Raw genomic sequence first — 7,332 nt, 5'->3', positions numbered from 1 at the left:
TTAAATAATGTAAAATGAAAATTGTTAATCACTAGTTCAAGAGAAATGGATCGGCCTTTTACAATCTCCAGGAAAACACATGACTCGGGTGTTAGCCCTGGTCTAAGTATAAAAGCAAGACCTGCCGAAAGAGAAGACAGGTTACTAAAATAACATTGCCCCCCAAAAAAGCGACACCAATCATACTCTACATTCTGAGTGTTATGTGACTCTTGCAATAAAAGTATGTTTTTTTTTTTTGCGCTTAAATAAACTTTGCACTTGAGCTTGGCGATTGTGACTTGCACCTCCACCATTTATGTTTAAAGTGCCAAAAGTTATTTTCTTCATTCTTTATCAAAAGGCTTTATCGACTGTTGCGAAATTTCAAGACCTGCTTTCGTGATGAATTTCCGAAGACGGTGAAACTGTGACTTTGTTAATGGGAAATCAATGGGCTTTGTTATTATTTTTTTCGCAGTTTGGAGAAATGAAACTAAATCAGGAAATGTATCCTTGATAACCACTTTTCGCTGTCTATAGGTTTCATTTAGAAAAGAAAGTACAAGTTTAGGAGCTATCATTGACTGACTCATCAGAGACTGAGACAACTCAGGCACCTCAACATCTTCATCCGACTCTGACGTTTCTGACAATGCTGACAAGGTACCTCCAGGATCGAGAATATCAGCCTCTTTAGTCACTATCGGAATCTTGAGTGTCTTTAGAGATGTGTTGGAGAGCTCTATGGTACAAACTACATTACCCTGATGTTCATCTGGCACAAACTGAGCAGAAACCCCAGTTTCTCTCTCATGTGTCGTGTTATCTATGGAATCAGTCGGAGACTCGGCAATACATTTTTCCATCTGTATGGGTAGAGGGCCACTGTCGAGGTCTGAGTCAATCACCGTCTGCTCATTAGTAACCAGTGACGGTAATGGTTTAATTGAGGGTTTACTAACGTCCTCAGCATTGCCTCCTACTTCCGTTGAACAACGATTTCTATCTACAGAGGTGAACCGCAACCTTTGAGATTCATTTTCCTCAATTTTTGAATCTAATTTACTATCCTCTTCAAAACGGGGCCGAATCATGTAAACCAAATTGGGGTGCGTTTTCAGCGACACCAGCCATCTCCAATACTACTTTCTTTGCAGTACTGAGAGAAAAACTAGCATCTGTTGCTCTTCGTTTTTTCAGGGTAATTACAGGATCCTCGTCCATTTCTTCACTACATGAAAGAGCATCAGGACAGGTTGTATAATTTGAGGTTACTTCATTTTCAATAATCGGGAGTGATGTACCATTATTTTTGACGTTGGGATTGGAAACAAGGGTTTTGTTAACATCCGTCTCACTACAGGAGGGAACAGCAGGAGCAACAAGAACAGCAGGAATCGGTAAACTATTGAGATTAACATCAGCCTGTTTTATAGGATCTGCAGTGTTGATATCCTTTTTGCAATCCATGTCTCCATGGCCATTTTTACCACACTTTGAACAGGAAACCCTGGGGCAAAAACGTTTGACATGACCGAGGGCTCCACAGAGAAAACACATTAACGAAGCTGATGAAGCATACATTTGATATTCGCGATCATTGAACTTTACTTTGAACGAAATATTCAGTCCCGTATCATCACCGCGATCAGGAAGAACCATGAAAATCTGTCGACGAAAACTCATTACGTTTTATCCGCTCGACTCGGCTTCTCAGTGGAATCATAGACATTCTTGACACAACTGTCCGATATCGTGGCAAAACTGATATTAGTCTATCGTTTGGTATGAAAGGTGGAACATTTGATATTACAATTTTCATCGCAGGGGTATCCATCGGGGACGCTAACATAAAAACGCCACTCTCTGTGGTTAAATCTGTACTCACTATATTTTGCACCAAGTCTTTATCTGACACGAAAACAATAACTTTCTGACTCATTCGGGACGCAGCTCGGACATGTTCACACCCGATTACATCCCCAACTGCTAATACAACATCCTCAGTGAGGACACCCTCTGGTGGAACACAAACAACCGCGTGTTTCCGAGTTAAATTTTCAAACGCCTCATGCTGAGGGCGTACAATCGCCATGATGGCAGTTTATCACCTCTTTGCCCTAACCAGACAAGAAGGTCAAGCTAAATGAATCGAGAAAAAGAAAAATTTTTTTTAAAAACTCAAATGCATTATAAGCAACAAGGTACTTATAAGGCCTCAAAAAAGAATCAGCTTGGCCACACCCAAATAGGCCCGCTCTCACTCTTTCTCTCTCTCAACAATAACAAAGGAGAAAAAACACGAATAAAACACCACAGAACACAACAGGAAGGAAAAAGGGAAGAGGGAAGGGACGAAAACGACACTGAAAAACTCACCACAACACCGAGCAGCAGCCCAGGGTGGCCATGACACCACGCCCAGAAAACAAACAACCAGCAGGGGGCGAGAGAGAGAGACTAAGAGAGAGAGAGGGAGAGAGGGAGAGAGGGGGGATGAGAGAGGGAGAGAGAGAGAGAGAGAGAGAGAGAGAGAGAGACAGAGAGAGAGAGAGAGAGAGAGAGAGAGAGAGAGAGACACACACATAGACAGACACACAGAGAGAGACACAGACCCTGTCCGTGCTGAAGAGGGATTTAAAGATTATTTCATTATTTATTTCTTATGGTTATTATGTTTATGATAAAGACTATCTCTTAGATTAGAGTAGTATGAATATGTTGGTTGTGGCTCACCGAATGATGATGATCATGAGACTGATCATGATGAGACTGATCAAGTGAGCAAGCTTCAATAAATGATAATGGAGTAAGCAAAGTGGTCTGAGTGAGGAAATGAATGAGGGAGCCGAAACTGCACAAGCAAGACAAATGACGACAACAACAGTGATAAGTGGTCTGAATGAGTTTACCCCTACGCAGTTGAGGATCGTGAGCCACAGCCAACATATTCAATAACTAACAGTCCCTTACCATAACTAAAGTCTGCAGCATTTAAATTAGGCAAACAGAATCTTGACATCCTGTTTGCCTTATTTAAATGCTATAATCAGATTTAACCATAAATGTAATTAATCACTTTATTTTATAATCCTCAAACCCCAATTCTTCAGACTCTTCTATGAATACTAATATGTTTATAAAATTATTCTCTAACATCTCTCTTAGTACTTGAATTAAATTTGACACTTTTGATTCTATGTATATATCTGAATATTTTATAAATCAAACCTCTATTCTTTAGGTTATGCAATAAATACACTGAGTTTAACATATTATTCCTTATGTATCTGCTTGGCAGGTGCAGTCAAAGTTGCAAACACTGAAATCAAATGTTCTTCAAATTAATCTCAATAATTGTCTGCACACGAGGATTTAAGGCCAGAAAGATTGCTTCTCCAGTTCAGGCCTAACAATGTACAACCCATTGTATGCAATGCGAACTGTTACCCTCTCTGGAGGGAATGGTTTTGTGCTAACAGGCAGCACTACGTTGGACAAGGCAGTATTCCTCGAAGGAAGTAATTTCTGGATGTGAATGTTCCTTCCACCTGCATCGTGTCTCATCGTTGTGCCAAAACTAGAAAGGCAATTTACACCAACCCAAAACTTTTAAGCTAAAAATACTCATTCTTTCTCCTCAGGCACAATATTGATTTCAACTCCACTCTGCAGTGCATATTCAATACACCACTGTCCAAATCATTAATACAGTTACACCTTTCTCTTGGGGTGAGGATGGCTGAGTGTCTCTCCTAGAGGAAGGGGTACAGTATTTGAGTTTATGAAGTCAGGTAATTCTATGGTCAGAGCCACAGAACCAGACCTTTTCATTCACCTCATCCTGATGCCATATATATCATGATATGGAGATTCATTGCTTCACAATGTAAAATAAGTTCTTCCGAATCAAATCCACAAGTTCCTTGAGTGCAAAAAAGCAGGTGCTTGCACATATCCACCACCCCAGTTGCTCCTATCGACAAAATAATTATTAAAATTTCCGTCTGGTTACCAAATCCAGTCCAAGAGTTTATCACAAATTGATGTCCTTTTTGTTTGTTTACTTAATTAATTTATTGTCTGTTGTTTTTTCATTTCTCTGTTTTTTAATTACTGTACCCCCCCCCCCCCCAGGTTTATCCAGCTTTTATTGCATGTATATCTATAATAATAAATGTCAATGTGTGTGTGTGTGTGTGTGTGTGTGTGTGTGTGTGTGTGTGTGTGTGTGTGTGTGTGTGTGTGTGTGTGTGTGTGTGTGTGTGTGTGTGTGTCCTCCATAGCTCCAAAACCATGAAACCTATGAGCCTGAAACTTTGCATGCAAACTAAGGGAACTCCAAGGGAGTGCATGAACGAAAGCTGAGTATTTGGGTAAAGTTAAACACCCCTTTTGAAGAGAATTAAGGGTATGCTCATGATAAAAAAAACAAAAGAAGCCTTACCAAGATGGCGGTGCACCATCTTGGTCAGCCTGCTGTCACCTCACAGGGGCCTTAATCTGCCATTTTGTTTCAGCCTGCTCAAAAATGCCTGACCTTGGAATAGGCCCCAATGGTTTCTGTATGTTAAAGTGCTAAAAAAAAAACATATTTTTGTCACTTTCCTCACTCATATCATTGAATGCTTGATCTTCATACCTTTGAATCACTTTATACATCGCTTTTATCGGTGCGAAAGTTTTCAAATTCGGAGCTTAGAGTGACGTTATCTTCTATGTAAAAGTGAATGAGACTTTGTTTGTGACACTACTCCTCTGAGCTCCCAAGGTTAATCACAAAGAAAATTTATTGGATTACTTTTACCACAACGCACCTCACTCGGGGTTTTAAACAGTCATTTTCTCACATTTCATAACATAAACACATGAGCTACCACCTGTCACCATATCTGAGGGTAGATAGGCTTTATAAAAGCACCAAATTTTTTCAGATTTCAACCCAGATAATTGGTGAGATGGTAAGCTATGATTATCAAATATGGTATCAGATATGAAAAATAACTATTAATTAAGATGTTACAATGATCGGTAAGATTGGTGAAGGAGTCACATGACCTCTAAAATGCGCTAATCGCTAATTATTCAAAAACCTAAAATAGTACAAACACAACATATACATTAATTTAAAGGCAATTTTACTGCTCATATAATGACATAACTCTCAATGGTGAAATAAGTTTGTAGAAAAAGGGTTACCACCTAAGCTAACTTCTCCAAATATACACCCTGAAAAAATTCCTTTGTGGGAGAGGGGAAGGTGGAAGTGGGAGGGGGGAGGGTTGAAGTGGTCGGAGAGAGGGGTGGGGTGAGAGTCCGGAGGGGGTGCGTGGTGGGAGGATGGAGGGGAAGGGGTGGGGTGGGAGTCTTGAGGGAGGGGTAGGATGGGAGGAGGGAGGGCAGGGGTGAGAGGAGGGAGGGGCAGGGGTGGGATGAGTGTGTGGAAGAGGTGGGAGGAAGGATCCAGTAATGCTGGGTACCTTTGTGCTTTGTGTTTACGAATAAATACAGCTTTTGGGACTTTTGAAGTTGTATGACAACGATAAGTGTGAAACCTTTTGTTTATCTTGCTTTGTTTTTTCAGTAGTTCGTGAATTGGCACTGTGTGTGTGTGTGTGTGTGTGTGTGTGTGTGTGTGTGTGTGTGTGTGTGTGTGTGTGTGTGTGTGTGTGTGTGTGTGTGTGTGTGTGTGTGTGTGTGTGTGTGTGTGTGTGTGTGTGTGTGTGTGTGTGTGTGTGTGTGTCAGTGGCTGTTATCTTCATTTACTTTTGCGGGATTCAGGAGGTGGAACTGAGTCCTCCCAGGACTCAAAGTATCCACCTCCACTTCGGTAAGAGATTACAGTTCATGGACAAAACTTTTCAACTTTTGTTGTTCTCAGAGTTTTGTTCCGAGGGCTCTTTTCAGGCTCGTCACTGAATCCCGGACTGCCTCCAACTGTAATGGTAATATTCCCGGGAATGGTTTTAAAAATCTCAATGAGGTTCTTTATTATTCTTGTTGCTCCAATTATTACTGGTACAATATTGACATTCTTCAGCTTCCAAGATCTCTTGATCTCATTTTTGAGGTCCTGGTATTTGGTGGTCATTTTATTGATTTCTGCATTATTTAAGCCAATTTGCTGGGTACTGATACCTCAATCAGAAATGCTGTCTTTTCATTTTTGTTCCTGAGTACTATGTCCGGACGCAATGCTTTGTTTACTATGTTCACGCTCGATGGGATTATCAGGGAGCATGTTGGGATGAGGTCCTCATTTTCAATGATTTCCCTTGGTTCGTGTTTCCATGAGTTGACTGGAACTGGGATGTTGACATTTTTGCAGATATGCCAATGAATCATATTGCATACTTTGTTGTGCCTTTGTTTGTAAAGTTGGTCTGATAGTTTTTTGCATCCCGAAAGCAGGTCACTTGTACTTTCTGTTTCTGTCTTGGAGAACCTACACTTGTCCATCTGGCTCAGTCCTGCCTTCTTTTTAAATCCATTGGTGTGGTGTCCTTGATCTTGCGCATTTATTATGATATGTTCTCCATCTCAGTTGAGCTGACGTCTTATTTGCCATTCCAATGAGCCTTCTTTGTCTATCCCCACTCTGTCCAATTATTTTTTGTATTTACCTGCTCTTTAGTCATTCTCCTAGTTGTATATTTCTTTTGTTTGTTTGTTGTTGTTTTTTTGCAATCTTTGAGGTTGTATTTGTTGCTGTTTCATTTTCTTGTGCAGCATCTTCTATTCATACCTGTTTTTGGAAATTTTTTGAAAGATGAGTTAGGGATACTTTTTCAGGTTTGTTGTGTTCATGTTTGTTTACAAATTGAATCCAATAGTCTGTTGAGCATTTCACATACTCAACTAGTCCAACACTTGTAGCTCTGTGCACCTGGTTGAGTTCAATCAGAGCACTCCCTCCCTCTCGTCTCAACAGGTACATTTTCAGGATGCACTGGTTTTTGTAGAACGGCACCCAAACACTTAAAGTCTTTGTCTTCGATTTTGTATTTGTTTTATCTTTTGGGGATTTTGTTTTTTTATTTTTGGGTATCTGTTTCCATTCCGAAACTTGTATTTGTCCTACTTCCTTCCTCAGTGGAATGAAAAGATGCATTGTGAATGTAGTTAGAACTATCCCCATTGTTCTCTTCTTAATTTGTTAACTCCGTACTCAAACCTTATTCTCAAATCTTATTCTCAAACTCCACTCTCATAGTTCATTTTCAAATATGTAGCCTCAAACCTTTATTCTCAAACTCCATTCTCAAAACTTCTAAACACTTTACAAACTCAAACCATGCTACATCACATCCCAGAGCACCAACACTTGTTCTAACATAAATCAGTTTCAGC

At 40.1% G+C, this 7,332-nt stretch overlaps 1 pseudogene; it reads right to left on the bottom strand.

Annotated features, from left to right (window-relative positions):
• Positions 1 to 326: 326 nt before the first annotated feature.
• LOC147020544 (uncharacterized) lies at positions 327 to 1,714 on the bottom strand (annotated as a pseudogene).
• Between the last annotated feature and the right edge of the window lie 5,618 nt (positions 1,715 to 7,332).

Source organism: Eptatretus burgeri, chromosome 9 (assembly GCF_056783735.1).
Source record: "Eptatretus burgeri isolate ZD-2024b chromosome 9, Ebu_testis_v1, whole genome shotgun sequence".
NCBI classification, from domain to species: Eukaryota; Metazoa; Chordata; class Myxini; order Myxiniformes; family Myxinidae; genus Eptatretus; species Eptatretus burgeri.
The sequence above is the reverse complement of the archived record's forward strand: the minus strand, read 5'-3'. Positions and strand labels throughout refer to the sequence as shown.